At 39.3% G+C, this 21,353-nt stretch overlaps 1 protein-coding gene across 4 annotated transcripts in view; it reads right to left on the reverse strand.

Annotated features, from left to right (window-relative positions):
• The window catches only part of RABGAP1L (RAB GTPase activating protein 1 like), a 709,048-nt gene extending 687,695 nt beyond the window's left edge, over positions 1-21,353 (reverse strand). For 3 of the 4 annotated variants that reach the window (XM_074390018.1, XM_010336102.3, XM_010336103.3), the window contains exon 1: positions 21,264-21,353. The gene's annotated coding sequence lies outside the window, so the exon portion shown is untranslated. The remainder of the gene's footprint in view (positions 1-21,263) is intronic. The other variant, XM_074390015.1, reaches the window with a different exon arrangement.

Consider the following 21,353-nt stretch of genomic DNA (forward strand, 5'->3'; position numbering starts at 1 on the left):
ATGTTGACCAGGATGGTCTCGATCTCTTGACCTCGTGATCCGCCCACCTCGGGCTCCCAAAGTGCTGGGATTACAGGCTTGAGCCACCGCGCCCGGCCGGTTCATCAGTTCTAACAAATTTAGTACCTTGATGTATGACTGTTGATGGTGGGGAAGGCTGCGCATGTTGTGAAGGGGCAGGGGACATGCAGGAACTCTCTGTACTCTCTGCTCAGTTTTACTGTGGGCCAACAACTGCTTTAAAAAATAAAGTATAATTTTAGTCCAGGCAAGGTGGCTTGCATGGTGGCTCACACCTGTAATCCCAAGACTTTGGGAGCCCAAGGCAGGAGTATCACTTAAGCCCAGAAGTTTGAGACCAGCCTAGGCAACAAAGCAACACCCAGTGAGTTGTGATCTTCACCACTGCACTCCAGCCTGGGCAACAAAGTGAGTTGAATAATTTATCTGTTTTTATTGGCATCCATTTTAATAAAATTTGGAAGAAAATGCTAATGATAGATCAAGAAAATAAACAAATTGTATCTACAAATCTCACCTAATCTTTACATGAAGTACATAGATTTTTCAAAGTATATAAACACAATAATATATGCCTTAAAGGGGCTCACAGTCTAACTGGTAAGAGATAATAAGGTAATCATTAAAACTCAGTGTTATTATGCATGTTGTTATGAAACTACAGAGTCACACAACTCTAAAACACATGCATATTAAAAAAGCTTTAGAAAAATATTACAACATGTTCACAGAAGATTTCTGGATTTCTATAATAAATATAAATAACTTAGTGGGGAAAAAATGTCTTAAGAAACTTTAAATAGCCATACTGAGAAAGGCAACATGAAAAAAATCAAAATAGCTGATGTATTTGTTAGGGAAACACATATTTTCAGTTCTAATTTTTTAAATCTTACACTGCTATAGAGTTTTTCACGGGGGGAAATAAAAGTCTTAAACGCTAACGAAGATTCATTCAAGTGGGTAGAGAGAATGGGATGGGAGGCAGGACCTTCAGAAGCTTCAGTGTGGAAATAAACTCAGAATTATGTCCCAACTCCAACAGCTTGAAAATGGCTCACTGCATAAACTATAAATTATGATTTATGGGTCTAGCCTTTTCACTCCACCTTTTGACTAAAACCTACAGCCAGCCCTTTTACCCTGAGATCCAAAGTTTAATAACCTCTATAGTTGGAAAGCTGTTCTATAACCAAAGTATTTTATTATAATCTCAATTTCCTCTTCTAGGAATTAAAGGGGTGGGAGAGACAGGAACCACTTCAACTTAGAAATTTTACAGTTTGAAAACGACTATTAAGGTCACTTATTAACTATATCTCTATTAACATAAAAAGAAATTCCACTAATTCTGGTAATTAGCTTAGAAAGCCTATACTTCATCTCCTTAATGCATATTTCATTTTCTTTTCCCTGGATCGCCTCAGTTTCTTTCCATATCCCTGAAACTACACAGCTAAACCTAATTATTTAATATGAAGCTAATTAGGGTTAAGTTAAGCAAGTGGTACTCATCAGTCCATGGAGGACACAGTTATATTAATTCATCCAAATTTGCTTTATAACATGATCCGTATTACTTACTTACCCGTCTGCAACAGAACTTATACTACCAGACCACTGTAACTGTCAGATCTCCAGAGGATTTCCTCTACCCTGAAATTTATTATCATTTCTATTTCTCCCTCATTTATGGTTTTTATTTTAAAATATCTTCTTAAATTAGGGAGGGAGTACAGTATAGTAGTGGTTAAAGACATGAAGTAGCAGACACTCTTTGTTACCTATGTAATGATAATTCCTACCCACCTCCCTTCTTTCTGTTGGCAGAGCCCTTAATTTGTTTAGGTTATCTCTCTTACTGCCATGTGCTCAGTAATAGTGACTTTACACACTCATACTCTCTCTTCACAGCCCTATTTGTAATGGTGTGTTACAGTCCCTTGGTATCTGTGGGAGCTTGATTCCAGGATCCCCCATGGAAACCAAAATCCACAGATGATCAAGACCCTTGTATAAAGGTATTAGTAGCTGGGCACAGTGGCACACGCACGTAGTCCCAGCTATTCAAGGGGTCGAAGTGAGAGAATCACTTGAGCATAGGAATTCAAGACCAACCTGGGCAATACAGCAAGACTTTATCTCTTAAAAGAAATTCAAATAAAATAATATGGCTTAGTATTGGCATATAACCTACATACATCCTACGGTTAAACTACTTTTCTAGTATTAATTGAAGCAAAAAGGAACCTAATAGAAAAGAGTTTACATTTCAGTTCTGCCACTTATAAACCATTTCTTATAGGACACACTACTAAATCTCCTTGTATCCTCTGTTTTATCATTTGTGAATTAAATTTAAGAAAAGTACCCACTTCATATATCAACCTTAAATGAAATAATGCAGGTAAAGCATGAAGCAAGTACCAAAGAGTGTTTTTATAATTATTATCATGACTGAATACATGAACACAAATACGCCAAATTTTAAAACACAACAAGAAATATATATTATTCAGGGGCTAAGGGGTACTATTTTCACAAAATAAAAGTACAACTTGGCCAGTTATGGTGGCTCAATCCTGTAATCCTAGCATTTTAGGAGGCTGAGGCAGGAGGATAACTTAAGCCCAGGAATTTGAGACCAGCCTGGGGAACAAAGTGAGATCCTGTCTCTACAAAAAATATGAAAAATTAGCCAGGCATGGTGGCATGCACCTTCAGTTCCAACAACTTGAGAGGCTAACGCAGGAAGATCCCCTGAGCTCAGGAGTGCAAGGTTGCAATGAGCTATGATCACACTATTGCACTCCAAGGTAGGTAACGGAGTAAGACCTTGTCTCAAAAAAAAGTACAACTTAAGCAAACTTAATCAATTATAGCTTGCAAATTTTAGTTAATGGAGGAAATAGCAAGTTTCCACTTGTTATAATTACAGGCATCACTATCATTGTATCATTATTCTAGCACTAATGAAAGACCTCAAGAACATATAAAGCAGCAGTAAAGGGTGCTAAGAAATGACAATGTGGTCACATCAACTTGTCCAAAGTTACATCAGTGGAGTAAGGGTTCAAACCAGGTCTGTCTGGCTCTAGAATAATTGTTTTCTACTACCTCCAAATCCTGTGTGTGTGTTTTCACTAAACTATTTTGTTGTTTATAGATCTGAATTGGAAGCTATTCTTATACAGGATCAGCACCCTGAACTTAGCAACTGATATAAAGGTATCCCTTATGGAAATCTTTTTTTTTTTTTCTTTTGTCTTTCCTTATGGAAATCTCAAACAAATTATTTATTTCTTTCAGGAAGAAGACTCTTAAGAATATGCATTATAAAACATGTTTCAATAATGTTATTTTAAAAATATTTGCTCCAGCATACTCTTGATATCACCAAGGAATCCATTCTGAGACCCTAACAAATATCCAAATTCCTGAATACTACTAACATATTATTTTCTACATTATGCATACATAAGATGAAAAAGTTACATTGAACAACAAATTGATGGGCTTATACAGGGCTTGCTCTGTACCAGCTATTCCCAAAGTGTGGTCCATGGACCCCAGAAGTCCCCCAAAGCAATCTGGGGGTTTACCAAGATATTATTTGGTTTTTTTCACTATGCTAACGTGATGGTGCAAAAGCAATGGTGGGTAGTATTGCTGGTGTCTTAACACAAATGAAACATCAGCACCAAAGTATCCTGGTACTCACTGTACAACCATATATGCTCAGCAAAAAAGCATGCACACGCATGTGTGTTAAGACTTATGTCTCTAATGAAATAGTAAAAATTGTCTCCAACCTTTAGCGCACATACCTTTTTAACATTCTATGTGACGAAGTAGGAAATACACAAAGTATTTCCACTACACACCAAAGTATAATAGTTTTCAGAAGAAAATGCACTTCTGCAATGGTTTGAGTAGCAAGTTAAACTAACCACTTTCTTCACAGAATACCACTCTTACTTTAAAGAACAGTTGACAAACTATAGTTATAAGGACCTGGGTATTTGGAAGACATGTTCTCTAAATGGAACAAGACAAGACAGTCAACTCGAAGAAAACAACTGACAGTATTTGCTGTCAATAATAAAATGTGAGCTTTCAAGCAAAAATTAGCTTAGGCTGAGGCAAGAGGATCACTTGAGCCCAGGAGCTTGAGTACAGCCTGGGCAACATGGAAAGACCCTGTCTCTTAAAAAAATAACAATTAGCTTAACAGCCTCATGCTACTTTAAATTCTTTTCTGGGGTGTTTTGTTTTGTTTTTGTTTCTTTTTAAGTTTTGGAACACATGTGCAGAACATGCAGGTTTGTTAGATAGGTATACATGTGCCATGGTGGTTTGCTGCACCTATCAACCGATCATTTAAGTTTTAAGTCCTGCATGCATTAACTATTTGTCCTAATGCTCTCCCTCCCTTCACTCCCCAACTCCCAACAGGCCCCAGTGTGTGATGTCCCCCTCCCTGTGTCCATGTGTTCCCATTGTTCAACTCCCACTTATGAGTGAGAACATACGGTGTTTGGTTTTCTGTTCCTGTGTTAGTTTGCTGAGAATGATGGCTTCCAGCTTCATCCATGTCCCTGCAAAGGACATGACCTCATTCTTTTTTATGGCTGCATAGTATTCCATGGTATATATGTGCCACATTTTCTTCATCCAGTCTATCATCGATGGGCATTTGGGTTGGTTCCAAGTCTGCTTGCTATTGTAAACAGTGCTGCAGTAAACATACTGGTGCACCTGTTCTCATGGCAGAATGATTTATAATCCTATGAGTATATACCCAGTAATGGGATTGCTGGGTCAAATGGTATTTCTGGTTCTAGATCCTTGAGGAATTGCTACACTGTCTTCCACGATGGATGAACTAATTTTATACTCCCATCAACCATCTCAGCCCAAAAACTCCTTAAGCTGATAAGCAACTTCAGCAAAGTCTCAGGATACAAAATCAACATCCAAAAATCACAAGCATTCCTACACACCAACAACAGACAAGCAGAGAGCCAAATCAGGAGTGAACTCCCATTCACAATTGCTAAAAAGAGAGTAAAATACCTAGGAATACAACTTACAAGGGATGTGAAGGACCTCTTCAATGAGAACTACAAACCACTGCTCAAGAAAATAAGAGAGGACACAAACAGATGGAAAAACATTCCATGCTCATGGATAAGAAGAATCAGTATCATAAAAATGACCATACACCCAAAGAAATTTATGGATTCAATGCTATTCCCATCAAGCTACCATTGACTTTTTTCACAGAATTAGAAAAAACTACTTTAAATTTCACAGGGAATCAACAAAGACCCTATAAGACAATCCTAAGCAAAAAGAAGAAAGCTGGAGGCATCACACTACCTGACTTCAAACTATACAACAAGACTACAGTAACCAAAACAGCATGGTACTGGTACCAAAACAGATATATAGACCAATGGAACAGAACAGACTCAGAAATAACACCACACATCTACAACCACTGATCTTCAACAAAACAATAATGTGGAAACAATTCCCTACTTAATAAACGATGCTGGGAAAACTGGCTAGCCATATGCAGAAAACTGAAACTGGACCCCTTCCTTATACCTTACACAAAAATTAACTCAAGATGGATTAAAGACTGAAATATAAAACCCAAAATCATAATAACCCTAGGAGAAAACCCAGGCAATGCCATTCAGGATACAAGCATGGGCAAATACTTCATGACTAAAACACCAAAAGCAATTGTAACAAAAACCAAAAATGATAAATGGGATCTAATTAAACTAAGGAGCTTCTGCACAATAAAATAAACTATCATCAGAATGGACAGGCAACCTACAAAATGGGAGAAAATTTTTGCAACCTACCCATCTGACAAAGTTCTAATACCCAGAATATACAAGGAACTTAAATTTACAAGAAAAAAAACACCACCCCATCAAAAAGTGGGCAAAGGATATGAACAGACACTTCTCAAAAGAAGACATTTATGCACCCAACAAACATTAAGAAAAGCAGCTCATCATCACTGGTCATTGGAGAAATGCAAATCAAAACCACAATGAAATACCATCTCACACCAGTTAGAATGGTGATTATTAAACATGCTGGCGAGGCTGTGGACAAATAGGAATGCTTTCAAACTGTTGGTTTTGTTTTTGTTTTGTTTTGAGAGAGGGTCTCACACTGTTGCCCAGGCTGGAGTGCAGTGGTATTATCTTAGCACACTGCAACCTCTACCTCCTGGGTTCAAGCAATTCTCCCTCTTCAGCCTCCCGAGTAGCTGGGATTACAGGCACCTACCACAACACCCAGCTAATTTTTTTGTATTTTTAGCAGAGACAAGGTTGCAACATGTTGGTAAGACTGGTCCCAAACTTCTGACTTTGAATGATCTGCCTGCCTCACCCTCTCAAAGTGCTAGTATTACAGGCATGAGCCACTGCGCCTAGCCCTTAGAAGTCTTTTCTGATGACATTGATGGCAATATTAACAAATGTTGACCTTTTATTTTATTTTATTTTTTTGAGACAGAGTCTCGCTCTGATGCTGGAATGCAGTGTCGCGATCTGAGCTCACTGCAACCTCTGCTGCCCAGGCTCAAGCAATTCTCCTTCCTTAGCCTCCCGAGTAGTTGGGATTACAGGCATGCACCACCGTACCCAGCTAATTTTTGTATTTTTAATAGAGACAGGGTTTCACCATCTTGGCCAGGATGGTCTCAATCTACTGACCTTGTGATACACCCACCTTGGTCACCCAAAGTGCTGGGATTACAGGCACCAGTGGCCACCAAGCTGGCCAGTTTTGTTTTGTTTTGTTTTGTTTTTTTCCTGAAAAAGGGTCTCCCTCTGTTGCCCAGGAGTACACTGGTGCCACATTTGCTCACTGCAACCTCTGCCTCCTAGGCTCAAGTGATCCTCCCACCTTAGCCTCCCAAGTAGTTGGAACTACAGGCATCCGCCACCATGCCTAGCTAATTTTTGTGTGTGTATTTTTTGTAGAGATGGGGTTTCACCATCTCTGATGATTATCTTGAACTCCTGAGCTGATCTTGAACTCCTGAGCTCAGGCAATCTGCCTGTCTCGACTTCCCAGAGTGCTGGGATTACAGGCATGAGCCACCATGCCCAGGTGGACTTCTTTATATTGTATAATAAAATGTGTCAATATTGTAAAGAGCTACATAAATCAGTGAACCAATGCCTTACAAATAACCATTATAAAATTATGCATAGATAAAAGATCCATTCAAACTGCAAGACAGACGAGCAGATTTTAAACATAACAGGTTACAAAAAGTTCATTAATGTGGTGTAAGATTTCACATGGCAACTTTATATAACCATTAATAAACTACCAACTGTAGAATTCTAGTGTGGTATGAAAGAAAAGTATTGACATTAAAAGGCTATTAAAATACTCCTCCCTTTACAAGCTACAAATGAGGCCAGGTTTTCTTTGCATACTTCAACCCAAACAGCATACTTGAATGTAGTAACAAATAGGAGAATTTGTCTGTCTTCTACGAAGCCAGACATTACAGAGGTTTGCAAAATGTAAAACATGCTATCTTCTCGTTAAATTATTTTGTTTTGGAAATTGTTACTTTTCATTAAAAATAAGTCATTTAGGCTAGGTGCACTGGTTGATGCCTGTAATCCTAGCACTTTGGGAGGCCAAGGCAGGTGAATCACTTTAGGTCAGGAGTTCAAGACCAACCTGGCCAACATGATGAAACCCCATCTCTACAAAAATACAAAAAGTAGCCAGGCATGATGGCGAGTACGCGTAATCCCAGCTACTCAGGAGGCTGAGGCAGGAGAATTCCTTGATTCCAGGAAGCGGAGATTGCAGTGAGCTGAGATCATGCCATTGCACTGCAGCCTGGGCAACTAAGTGAGACTCCGTCTCAAAAAAAAAAAAAATTGGCAGGGCATGGTGGCACGTACCTATAGTCCCTACTCAGGAGGTTGAGGTGGGAGAATCACTTGAGCCTGGCAGGCAGAGGTGACAGTGAGCCAAGACTGTGCCACTGCACTCCAGCCTAGGCAACAGAGTGAGACTCTGTCTACCTGGACTAAAATAAATAAATAAATAGCAAAAAAAGCCTGTAGTCTAACACGGAAACAGTAACTTGCAATACAATGTGATTAGTATGACAACAAAAAGTAAAACAGTAATGCTCTAAAAGCACAAATGAGAGATTTCTAACAAAGACACAGTCTCAATAAAGGCTTTATAAGATGTTATCTATACTCAGACCCCAACTTGATGCCACCGAGAACAGAAAGATGACACGGTTCATGCTCTCTAAAAATTCTTGGTGTCCAAATGGTTAAGAAGCATTAACTCTGGTATCTTACATAAGTAATTTCTAGCTACAGTTATATAATACTATACCGAACAATGTCTAGTATTCTATAATCTGCAGGTCTGTATGTGTCATATACATATAAGAAAATTAAGTCTATGGTTATTCAAAGCCTTTTAGAAATCAATCATGCTGAAACAATTTGATAACTCTACTAAGTTTATCCTCTGGTTTTCATTCTATTTCATATTTTTTAAATCTTCATAATATAAATACTTTAATGCCTTTATAAATTTACTGTGATAGCTAATTTTAGCTGTCATCTTGACTAAACTAGGGGACACTCAAGATAGCTAGTAAAAGCATTATTTCCACATATGTCTCTGAGTGTGTTTCCCAGACTGCCATTTAAATCAGTAGACTGAGTCAGAAAGAACCACCTTTACCCAGCGTGGGCAGGCACCATCCAATCTGCTTGGGGATAAAATAAAGCAAAAAAGCAGCAGAAGGGCAAATTCACTCCCTTGCTCTCTGTTCTGGAGCTCAGACTTTCGTCTTTCTTGCCCTCAGACTTCAGGACTCCCGGTTCTCCAGCCTTTGGACTCCAGGACTTGCATCAGCAGCCCCCTAGTTTTTCAGCCTTCAGCCTCCAATTGAGAGTTATTTTGCAAAAAACTCAATTACTTTTGCACCAACATTCCTTGCTACTCTCTATTCTATTTACCTGTTTCACCAATAAGACTCTCAGCTCTTCAACAATCTCTCATCTCTGCTTCTCTAGCACAAAACCCATATTCTACCTTATAAATAAATGCTTATTGATAAAAACAATAACAGAGAAGGAAATCAACTGTATAAAAAGCCATAAAGTTGTAACTCTACATAAAATTGGCCTTTCATATACATAATGATATTAAGTTTCTTCTCAAAATGCACACTCAGGAAATCCAAATTTAAGAGGAAACCATAAGAAATGCATTAAGAACCAAGTATGTAATAACATAATATTAAGCCATTTCACCCACCCCATCCTCTAAAAAATCTTAACTTGGCTGAGGGGGAGGGGGGAGTAAAAAAACCATAGCTGCATTTTACTCAGATAATTATATATATAAAGAATGGTGTTTGTTAGAATCATTTAAAGAAGTAAACATTGATATCTATAATAAAACCATAAAACCCCTAGAAGAAATACAGTATTCCTGATACTGTTTGGCCTTGGCAATGATATTGGTGGATACTATGCCTAAGGCTCAAACAACAAAAGTAAAAATAAACAAGCAGGACTACATCAAACTAAAAAGCTTCTGCCAAACAAACAACAAAATGAAAAGGCAGCCTACAGACTGGGAGAAAATATTTGCAAACTATATATCTGGTAAAGGGTTAATATCCAAAATACATAAGGAACTCTAACAACTCAACAGCAAAAACAAAACAAAATAACCCAATTAAAAAATGGGCAAAGAAACTGAATAGACATTTTTCCAAAGAAGACATACAAATGGCCAACAGACATATGAAAAAGCACTGAAAACATCACTAATTATCAGGGGAAAGCAAATCAAAATCACAATGAGCTATCACCTCACACCTGTTCAGATGGCTATCATCAAAAAGACAAGAGATAACAAATGTTGGCAAAAGTGTGAAGAAAAGGAAACCCTTGAAAACTGTTGCTGAAAATGTAAACTGCTTCACAGACATTATGGAAAATAGTATAGAAGTTCCTCAACACATTAAAAGTAGAACCACCTATGACCCAGCAATCCCTCTGCTGGGTATACACCCAAAGAAACTGAAATCAGCGCCTTATAGAGATATATGCCTTCACGTATTCATTGCAGCATTATTCCCAATAGCCTATGGAAACAACCTAAGTGTCTACTGGAAGATGAACAGATAAATTATTTGTGGAATATATTTAAAAGGGAATATTATTCAGCTTTAAAAAAAAGATACTAACATTTGAGACAACATAGGAGGACATTATGTTAAATGAAATAGGCCAGACATAGAAAGAAAAATACGTCATCCATTTAAATGTGAAATCCTTTCTTTAAAAGCTGAATACATAGAAACAGAGTACAACCACAGTTATCAGGGGAAAGGAGGGAGACAAAATGGGAATAAGTAGGTCAAAGAGTACAAACTTCCAGTTACGTAGAATGAATGTCTAGAGAGCTAATGCACAGCATGAGGACTATAATTATTAATATTGTATAGTATACTTAAAATTTGCTAAGAGTACATTTTAGATGCTCATACTACAAACAATTTTAAAAATTATGGAAGGAAATGGACAGGTTCATTTGCTTAACTGCAGTAATCATTTCATGATTTTGTATCTGTATAGCAAAACAAATCATTTCATGATTTTGTATGTGTGTATGTGTTGTATATGTATATCAAAACATCATGATGTATACATTAAACATATACAATTTTAAAAAAGGACAAAGAGAGAATGGTAATTATTAATGATCTAAGCGAAAATAAAATTAGAAAACTCTTTCGGGTACATCTAGCTAATTTGAGGATATTCTAATAGAAAAAAAAAAAGTAACGCAAAACAGAGACTCATAGATTATTGATGCTGGAAGGATCTTATAGGTCGCCTGTTATTTACATATACTTCTACTCATTGCAGAAAATATTTAGGCTGCCAGAGATTGTCTGATCCACTTTTTATTCAATACATCCCTACATTTCTGCAGTCCTCTACCTTTCACTCACAGATTCCTTGAACCCACACAAAATATGTCTTCTACTCTATAACTTTTCAAATATTCATTTTTTCAACTTATTTTATAGCCTTATTGATTATTTTTTTTTTTTTTTTTTTTTTGAGACGGAGTTTCGCTCTTGTTACCCAGGCTGGAGTGCAATGGCGCGATCTCGGCTCACCGCAACCTCCGCCTCCTGGGTTCAGGCGATTCTCCTGCCTCAGGCTCCTGAGTAGCTGGGATTACAGGCACGTGCCACCATGCCCAGCTAATTTTTAGTATTTTTAGTAGAGACGGGGTTTCACCATGTTGACTGGGATGGTCTCGATCTCTCGACCTCGTGATCCACCCGCCTCGGCCTCCCAAAGTGCTGGGATTACAGGCTTGAGCCACCGCGCCCGGCCAAGTATCATACTATTAAAGATGGTCAATATAGATTAATAGCAAAGAGTCACTATGATACAGATTTAGAAGCAAGAGATAACCGCCTCTCATAAGTTATGTGATCTTAAGCAAGTTATTGAACTTCTCCAATCCTGCTTCCTCAACTGCAAACTGGAGATGATACTATAATCGTTCCTACCTCATATGGTTACTGTGAAAATTAGCTAGATAATGTACATTTTCTTATGCAATAACTTCCCCATGTAAACACTCAATATTAGCTCATCGTTACTGTGCAAAGAGGAGAAAAAAATTGTGCCCAAATCACTTATTCTCTCTGACTCTCACAGCAGCACTAGATCTAGAATTAAGGTCCTGTGTTTTATCAACACTGTCTCCCACAAAACCAAAAATGTTTATAGTTACCTGCATCTTAACGACTTTTTTTTCCACCTTTGTACAACTGATAACAAGTTCTAAAAGCCATTATTATCCTCCTCTAAGTGAAATTCTCAAAAGTTTAAAAATTGCACATCTGATCCCAACACTTTGGAAGGGCTGAGGAAGGAGGATTGCTTGAACCCAGGAGTTTGAGACCAGCCTGGGCAACATAGGGAGACTCCCATTAAAAAACTAGTAGAGTGTGGTGTTGTCGTACTATAGTCCCACCAGCTAGTCCAGAGACAAAGACTGGAGGACTGCTTTGAGCCCAGGAGTTCAAGGCTGCAGTGAGCTATGACAGTGCCAATGCACTCCAGCCTGGGCGACAGAGAGAGACCCTGTCTCCAAAAAAAGGAAAAACAGAAAAATTGCTAAAGCTCTCTCTTTAGAAAAGTAAATTCTCAGTGGAACATAATGAAGTTAGCATGCAACACAATGAAATTTATATTCAAAATAGGAAGTATTAGACTAACTGATAAACCGGTTTCTCTAACTTACTATTACTAGCTTATCTTTAAAAAAAAAAAAAAAAAAACTTTCTCTGGGCCAGGCACGGTGGCTCACCCCTGTAATCCCAGCACTTTGAGAGGCCGAGGCAAATGAGGTCAGGACTTTGAGAACAGCCTGGCCAACATAGTGAAACTCCATCTCTATTAAAATACAAAAATTAGCCGGGCATGAGAGCATGTACCTGTATTCTCAGCTACTCAGGAGGCTGAGGCAGGAGAATCGCTTGAACCTGGGAGGCAGAGGTTGCAGTGAGCTGAGATTGCGCCACTGCACTACAGCCTGGATGACAGAGCAAGACTGTCTAAAAAAAAAAAACCTTATATCTGATATTTTCAAATGGTAGGGTTGGCTAATTTATCTAGAGTTAGGGTAACTTCTAGAATATTGAAGGCAAAAAAGAATGGAGAGAAGACATCAACTAAATTACCATTCAATACCAACTTGGTAATAGATCTGTGCACAGAAAGTCTGGGACAAATCGAAACATTACTCCAAATATGATCGCTGATCACAGGGCAAATACAAAAGATTTTAAATGAAAGAATACGGTTCATGAGATTTTTTTTTTTTTAAATGGGAAAAAAGCAATAAATGAATAAGGTCTGGTGATAAACAGCTGCTGAATAACAAAATTACTCAAAAAAAAAATTCAGAAACCCTACTGTCTGCCAGTGTATATATACATACAAAATCTCCTTTCAATGGTTGATTTTTCACTAAAGTAGAAGTACATTCTATTCTTTTTTTTTTTTTTTTTTTTGAGATAGAGTCTTACTCTGTAGCCCAGGCTGGAGTGCAGTGGCATGATCTCAGCTCATTGCAACCTCTGCCTCCCAGGTTCAAGCGATTCTTGTGTCTCAGCCTCCCAAGCAGCTGGGACTACAAACACGCACCAACACATCAGCTAATTTTTGTATTTTTAGTAGAGGCTGGATTTCACCATCTTGACCAGGCTAGGCTCAAACTCCTGGCCTCAAGCAATCTGCCTGCCTCGGCCACCCAAAGTGCTGTGATTATAGGCGTGGGCCACCATGCCCAGCCATCAATGTAGGGTATGTAAGATAAATTGATTATAGAAAAATAAATTATTCAAAAAGAAAAAAAAACTATTCAAAGAAACACCTAATAACCATTCTAAAAACTGTGTATTTACACAATGCTCTCAGCAAAAGGCCTTACAATGACAATTAATCTTGAAGCACAGAAAACGCTCCATGTAGTTTATAAACGACTAGCAATATGTCTCTTAAACCTACAAAACTCAGGGGCCGGGCGCGGTGGCTCAAACCTGTAATCCCAGCACTTTGGGAGGCCGAGGTGGGTGGATCACGAGGTCAAGAGATCGAGACCATCCTGGTCAACATGGTGAAACCCCGTCTCTACTAAAAATACTAAAAATTAGCTGGGCATGGTGGCGTGTGCCTGTAATCCCAGCTACTCAGGAGGCTGAGGCAGGAGAATTGCCTGAACCCAGGAGGCGGAGGTTGTGGTGAGCCGAGATCGCGCCATTGCACTCCAGCCTGGGCAACAAGAGCGAAACTCCGTCTCAAAAAAAAAAAACCTACAAAACTCAAAACCATAGGTTTGTATTTTTTCTAAAAATAGTATTTATTTGCATCACTTGTAGTAGAAGTCTGATTTTTAAAGCCATAATTTTGCTTACTGCTAATAATAAGGACGGTAAATGGGTGTATGTGTCGGGTAAAGGAGAAGTTGAGAAATTCCTCACTGGTACATGAATGAATTCCACACCTGCCTTTTAAAATGTACTGCTTTCTTGAAACTGGGCATACAAAAACTCCCTTTGGGTTTGCATTACTTTCATATGTGTGAATACTTCACATGGTAGTCTCCAAAGAGCCAGAACACTTGTTTTCAGTCATTTGCCAGGTGGGCTATATTTTATTCACCACAAATTCCAAGAACTAATGGATATGTAAATATATACGTATGTCTACACATACATATACACACACATATCTATGTGTACGTGTGTACATCTTTACAAATGTTTACATAATTTAAATTAAGGGTACCATCATCATACTTTTTACCCCACACACACATAAAATGGTGGTAGAAAATCTGGAAAGATTCTAATAACCTCAATTTGTAAAAACTAACATGCCTCAAAAAAGAGGGGGGAAGAAACTTGAAAAAAAACGCTATGCTGACATGATTAGCTGTATCATTCAACTGGTGTGAGGCATCTGGGCCACACGTATCTGAACTCTTATCGTGGAGTTTGGGGTGTGCTATATTGTGGAGCAGTTCATATGAAACTGCTGAAACCACCTAAAATGATAAGACAACAACAGTTACATATCAGGAGCTTATATAACTGAAGAAAATAGTATGGCAATGATACAATTCATATTTATTTTAGAACCAAGGCTCATCTCAAAAACTCTTTATCAACCGTCCAGAAGTAGCCCAGCTTTTCACCAACCAAGTAGTTATTTACTATAGCAACTTCGTTACCAGCATTTCCAAAATTTTCCACACACTTCAGTGATGAGCTATTAAATAGTGTCTGTATGTGTTGTTACCTGGGCAACACTTTAAGAGGGCTTTTACCTTTACAGAACTGGTGGGTCAAAGAGAAGCAAGGCTTCTTTAAATTGACTATACACCATTTCAATTAGAAGCAGTAAGTGTGAAATCATCCACAGACAGAAAAGCTTGAGAACTGCCACCAGTACTTCAATTTGATTAACAGACACAAGTTACTGGCATTCGCCTTCATTTCTAGCCACCCAATTCCCCTGAGAAACAAAGGCAAGTTCCATCCAAGACTTCAAAACATCTTCAGTCATACAGGCTTTCAAAGACACAAATGCTGAAATCTAAGAAAATTCTTGAAGTAAAGAAGCTATCAATCACTTACAACTGGCTTTGATATAAAATACCGTGCTCTGCGGCCCTAAATTCTAAAAGCTACTCAGTTCAGCTGCCGCTCTGTATAACCTACCCTGCTGCCTAAACTAAACCTGCCTCTAAAAATTAAGATCTAGTCATGTAGAAACCACATTTTAGAAGGCCCTTGAAAAGACTTTCAAAACTGCTTCCTGTTCTACCATAGCCAATTTGATGCTATTTGGTGAAGCAACAACCACCAAAAAAACACTGTATCTCCTTACAAATAAAATATTTTTCGCTTCCCAACACTTTTAGGACTGGTAAACTCAAGGCTGCTTCTCCAACACTAATAATTATTCCCTTCAGCTTCTACTCTAAGGATACTTATATGCTCTCTGTGTCATATTTTAATCACAATATAAATCTTGTTTAATATTAAGAAGTACTAGATTACTCCAGAGTCAAAAATGAAAGAGAAACTGAAAAGCAGAAAGAAAACCTGGCATTCTAGGCTCTCAACCATCTGGTGCTAACTGACTCCTTCTTGCCTAGCTCGTTCACTATTCATTTTTCCCTGTCCATACTTGTATGCCTTTGATCACCCTGGCCCCCAGCCCAGAAAGGCCTTTCTCTAATACTAGTTGTCCTATTCAAAATATAGTTCAGGGGTCAGGCATGGAGGTTCACACCTATAATCCCAGCACTTTGGGAGGCCAAGACAGGAGGACAGCTTCAGTCCAGGAGTTCAAGACCAGCCTGGGCAATACAATGAGACCCCCATTTCTACAAATAATCCAAAATTAGCCAAGCATGTTGGTGTGCACCTATAGTCCCACCCATTTGGGGGCTGAGGCAGAAGACTTGCTAGAGGCCAGGAAGTCAAGGCTGTAGTGAGCTGTGCTGGTACCACAGCACTCAAGTTTGAGTAACAGAGATACTGTCTTAAAAAATAAAAATTGGCTGGGCAAGGTGGCTCACGCCTGTAATCCAAGCACTTTGGAGGCCAAGGTGGGCGGATCACCTGAGCGGGAGTTCAAGACCAGCCTAACCAACATGGTGAAACCCCGTCTTTATTTAAAAAAATAAAAATAAATAAAAATTTTAAAAACATAGTTCAAATGTCACCTCTTAAAAGTAATCTCTCCCTCCTCTCTAAACTCTTATAGTTCCTTATCTTTTTACTGCCCATTACTTTCTGCCTTTCATTATCACTGTTGTTTCCATATTTAAACCCCCACCTAAGCATTAAGTCCTCAGGTTCAAGGTCCATCTTTACTCAACTGATTAACACAATCCCTTACACATACTAAGCATACTTAGGAAAGAAGACCACCAGAAACAACTCCAGATTTAGTCCAGAACCCTGGCTTTGCTAATAACTCACTATCTGACTTTGGACTTGAGGCTTTTAATATGTTCCTTCACTTACAAAGTTAGGAGGGAAGGCTAAACTAGTTGTATTTGTTGTTGTTTAACTGTAAGCTATAATCCATTAGCTGGATGTAAAATTAATTTGGAAGTCAAAACCCAGCATTTTTTAAATGAAATGAAACAACAGAAAATATCAATGTGTGTTACAAGCAATGAGGTGGTATGAGGAGGGAAGCCCTGAGAATAGCAGTTGCTGAATTTCATGGTGAAAATATTACCACCATGACTAATTTCAAGCTGCCAACATGATGTCACTGGACATAGAGCTAATTAGGAAGAAATACGCACAATTGGCCTTGCAAGCCATTACGGCCAACTCAGCAGGCCCCTGAAAAGGTAAATATTATTTCACCAAACTTTCAACTTTGTGTGTGTGTAAGCTTGCTGAATTAAGAAGTAAAATATATTTTTTTATTGTGGGCCAGAATCAAAAGAGTTCAATAAACGTTCAGGTAAACAATTTCCTGGTCTGCTTCATGTATACTACATAATTTGATAAATTTTACTCTTGGTTACATATGTCTCTTCATCACCACAATTCATATTTTTCTTCAAAAATGAGAGTAACAAATGTCTATTGATATCACCAGAAGGCAAATTACAGAGTAGGAATTTGATTTACGGAGTATCAGCAAAGCACCAAAGTTCTTAGCATCTGTTCAGCCCCACATACCTAAAAGATACAATGCACTCCTACTGTATCAACGGCTCACTTAGCAATGGGGGGGCAAGTAGGGGATAGAAGGAGGAAATCTATAGTATTAAAAAAAAAATCCAGATAATTCTGTATTTGTGCTTATGCCCCCACCCCACTGAATATCCAGGTACAGAGAAAATTAGAGCAGTAAAAAATAAATGTTCCATACCTGAATGTTTCCCAATCAAATTCCCTTGCATCCCTCAATGAGACCTCCATTACTAAGAATCCCCTACTAGAACTAAGCTTTTGCCATGGAGTAGCGACACGTAGTTCTTGCTTGATTTAGAATAGGCAAGAGGGAAATAACACAGCAAACAGTTGTTAGACTTCATATTCTAGGAAAATCAGGCTTTTATTGAAAAAAAACTGTCTTATTTTCTTACTTCTTATTTAAGCTTACTAAACTGGGTGAGAAGTTTCTTAAATATATTTTTGGCTGTACTATGTCTATCACAACACAGCCTGTAACCAGATTTTTCATAAGTATTTATAAAGAACTGTGTTGTTGTTGTGTTTTTGGGGGTTTGTTTTTTTGTTTTTTAGTCCAACAACATTGGCAAAATGTTTTCTATTTCAGAAACTATTTAGAAAATATGAAGGCTCAGTATTTCAACTACACTAATAATCTTAGCCCAAATCTAACTCTAAATCAGCTGAACAGATGCCTAGAAGTTTCCCAGGAAAATCCCCAAAAAGTACACCAAAAAAACACCAAAAAATAACCAAGAAGAGTCAGCATGGGCATACACTTGCTATACTCAATTATGCCATCCTATCTGTTGAATAAGAGCAATGTGCGAAGTAAATGACATACGAAAAGGAGATGTTTGCGGATGCAAGTTCTGCTTAATTCATTAGCTCTTCCTTATTAGGATCCACTGATGATTACATACTTAACGCCCAATTCAAATACTGACTATAAAGTCAAAATTATTCCCCATTCTGAAAGTCTAGAAGTCAAACAATGTCTTTCTCTAAAATATCAATGTTAAAACTCTCCTTGAAAAATGAATGTTTTACCATAACTCAGGCCCAAATCTGTATTTTCTTGGCCTCCACTGTTTGTAATGGCAAAATGCTCATCAAATCATCTCCACAAGAAATCCCTGAGCCATCTCTGAAATGCCATCACCTGTACAGTCTTGGGCTGCTGGTCATCCTCAGACTCAATGGCTGACCCATTTGTATAACTCAAGAGTTATAAAAATGTAGAACTCGTTAAAATTAAGACATAAGCAAGCTCAGTGCCCGGGGATTCCCACAGGCTTACAGCATCAACTTCATTCTCCAAACCCCCTCCATCCAGTCATAATGATCCATATCCCACTTGAAGACAAGGGTAGGCTGGATTGCAGTCCCAGTTCTACAACCTCAATATGAGAAATTTTTGTCACTTACCTACTACTCTCTTCAAAGTCAATCTCTTGAGGCCTAGCTATCTCCCACAAGTATTTCTACTTGGCACAAGAGAATTCCTTTTGATTACTCCAAAAAAATGGATAAAAGGACTTTCTGATTCAATGCTGTATCATCTGAGAGTTCAAATAAATATACGGCAATTGAGCAAATTCTAGTTTGGGTTAAGGCAAAGAAAAAAAATTAAGTTTTTAAAAGTCACAAATTTGGAACTGGTGAGCTGACCCCATGAAAACTTCTGTTTCATGTGCCTAAAAAATTTCTGTCATTCAAAGAAAAAAAAATCATAACTACCAGGGTAAAAAGAAAATAATCTAAATCATGAAACAATTATCAAAGAAACAAAAATTCTCAAAACATCACAACATATAGAAATTCCCATCAAATAACTCAAGTGGAAAAAAAAAATGGCCAAGTATGGTTGGCTCAGGCCTATAATCCCAGTGCTTTCGGAGGCCAAGGAGCAAGGACTGCCTGAGGCCAGGAGTTGGAGACTAGCCTGGGCAACATGGTGAGATCCCTGACTCTACAAATTAAATAAAATAAAAACTTAGCCAGGTGTGGTGATATGTGTCTGTAGTCCCAGCCACTCAGGAGGCTGAGGTGGGAGGATTGTTTGAGACCAGAACTTCATGGCTGCAGTGAGCTAGGGTTGAGCCACTGCACTCCAGCCTGGGCACCAGAGCAAGACCCTGTCTCTAAAAAAAATAAACAAACTACATACATTTACAGTCACACCTTTTTAGTTTGGTTTGCATAGTCACCATATGCCCCAATAGTACTGAGACTTACTAACCTGTTACCAGCTTTCTAAAAGACAATGTAGATTATATGTTCACACATGAGCTCTGCCCTACTTCATCTACTTCTCCCGAGATGACTTAATAACACACATCAGAGCAAATATAGGCTACATAATATGTTAACAAATAAACCCTGCCCTGTTTTATCTATTTCTCTCCAGATGACTTAATAATTCATAATATCGGTGCATTTATTGAACTGATTTAGTATAGACACAAGTCTAACTCAAAGTCTAGAGCTAACCCCTCAACCAGGTGTACATTTAATACAATTTGATGATCATGTATACATAAAGTTCATCTAGTCTTTCTCCTTGGAAATCTCATTGTCAATTTCATAAGGGACGCTCTACTGAGAAAATGAACACAGGCCAGTTTTCTAATACTAGGAGCTTGTGAACCAATATTTTCCATGAACAAAATCCACTTCCAAGGTGACCACAAGCAAACTTCATGTCTGTATCTTCCGACGTCATTACTAACGGATAGTCTATGGAAAATGCCAAATATAAACACTACTATAAGAAAAGTCAGAAGTTTTCATGAAACTGTGTTTTCAGAATTTTAATGAGCAACTACTTACTTCCCCCATGCACAAGGAAATTTAAACATATTAAAAATCCTTAAACCCTCCAGTGCCAAAAATGAAGGCCCTAAAATCATTTTCCAAACTGTGCTGAAATGTGTCAGGCAAGCAAAAGTTCTCCTTACCATCAATGTAATAAGGCTGGCGTTTCAGTTTACCTGCATGAAACCATCAATTCCGCAAGTGACAACTCAAATCTTGGTACATATTAGAATATAACCCTATCTGAGAGATCCAAAGACGTGGACACACTGCCTAGTATCTGAACCCCGTTAATTGAGCTCCCATGCACCCGGCCACCTCCCACTGGCCAGTGGCCCCTTTCCACATGCTGACGAACTGCCTAGCCCTGTACCTTTGGCGACCAGTGCAAAGTACTAGCCCTGTCTCAGAAACTTTGACTCAGTTATCAGGACACAGCACCCCTAAGCTGGGTGGGGGTTGAGAGAAGGTGTTTGCCATGCCCCGGGAGGTCAACTTTGAAGCAGGGCATTCCCTGCAGGTAGGGATCTGCCCGGAATGCAGCCCATCCCAAACTACAAAACCACAAACATCGACAGCAGGAGCCGAGCAAAGTGGTCGGCGGAGGAAGAGGAAGGGGGAGGGAGATAAACGATGGAGTACAGAAGCCTGCGTGTGGGTAGAAAATACTCTAACCACTCGCCCACCGGACGCAGGGCTGCTGGGACTGCGAATCCAGCAGCAGCCACAGCGTAGCAGCGGGCGGCAGCCGCGGAGGCAGCAATGTCAGGAGGGCACGGCTGGAGGCGGCGGCCGCCGAAGCCCCTACCCCGCCCCCAGGTAAGGGTACCGACCCGACCCGCCCTGGCAGCGAGGAGCGGCCACCTGGGAGAACCGCAGTGTCCGGGAGGCGGCCGACAGTCCTGAACCCTCCCCGTGCCCTCCTTCCCGCGGTCCTCCAGCATCCCCGTCCCGGGCCGGGGCCCCACCTCGACCCTGCCCAGGCTCAGCCCGACGCCAACACACCCAGGCAGCCTTGGCCAGCGAATCCGGGCCGCCGGGCCGCCCTGGAGCCCCTAGGAGGCCGCCCTCGCCTCACCTCTTCACGTCTCCGCGGGAGCTGCCGGAAGAACAACTCCTTCAGGCGTCCGCGTCCCACCCGCCACCTCGCGCTCCGAGGCCGGGCCGG

This window comes from Saimiri boliviensis, chromosome 19 (genome assembly GCF_048565385.1).
Source record: "Saimiri boliviensis isolate mSaiBol1 chromosome 19, mSaiBol1.pri, whole genome shotgun sequence".
Taxonomy (NCBI): Eukaryota; Metazoa; Chordata; class Mammalia; order Primates; family Cebidae; genus Saimiri; species Saimiri boliviensis.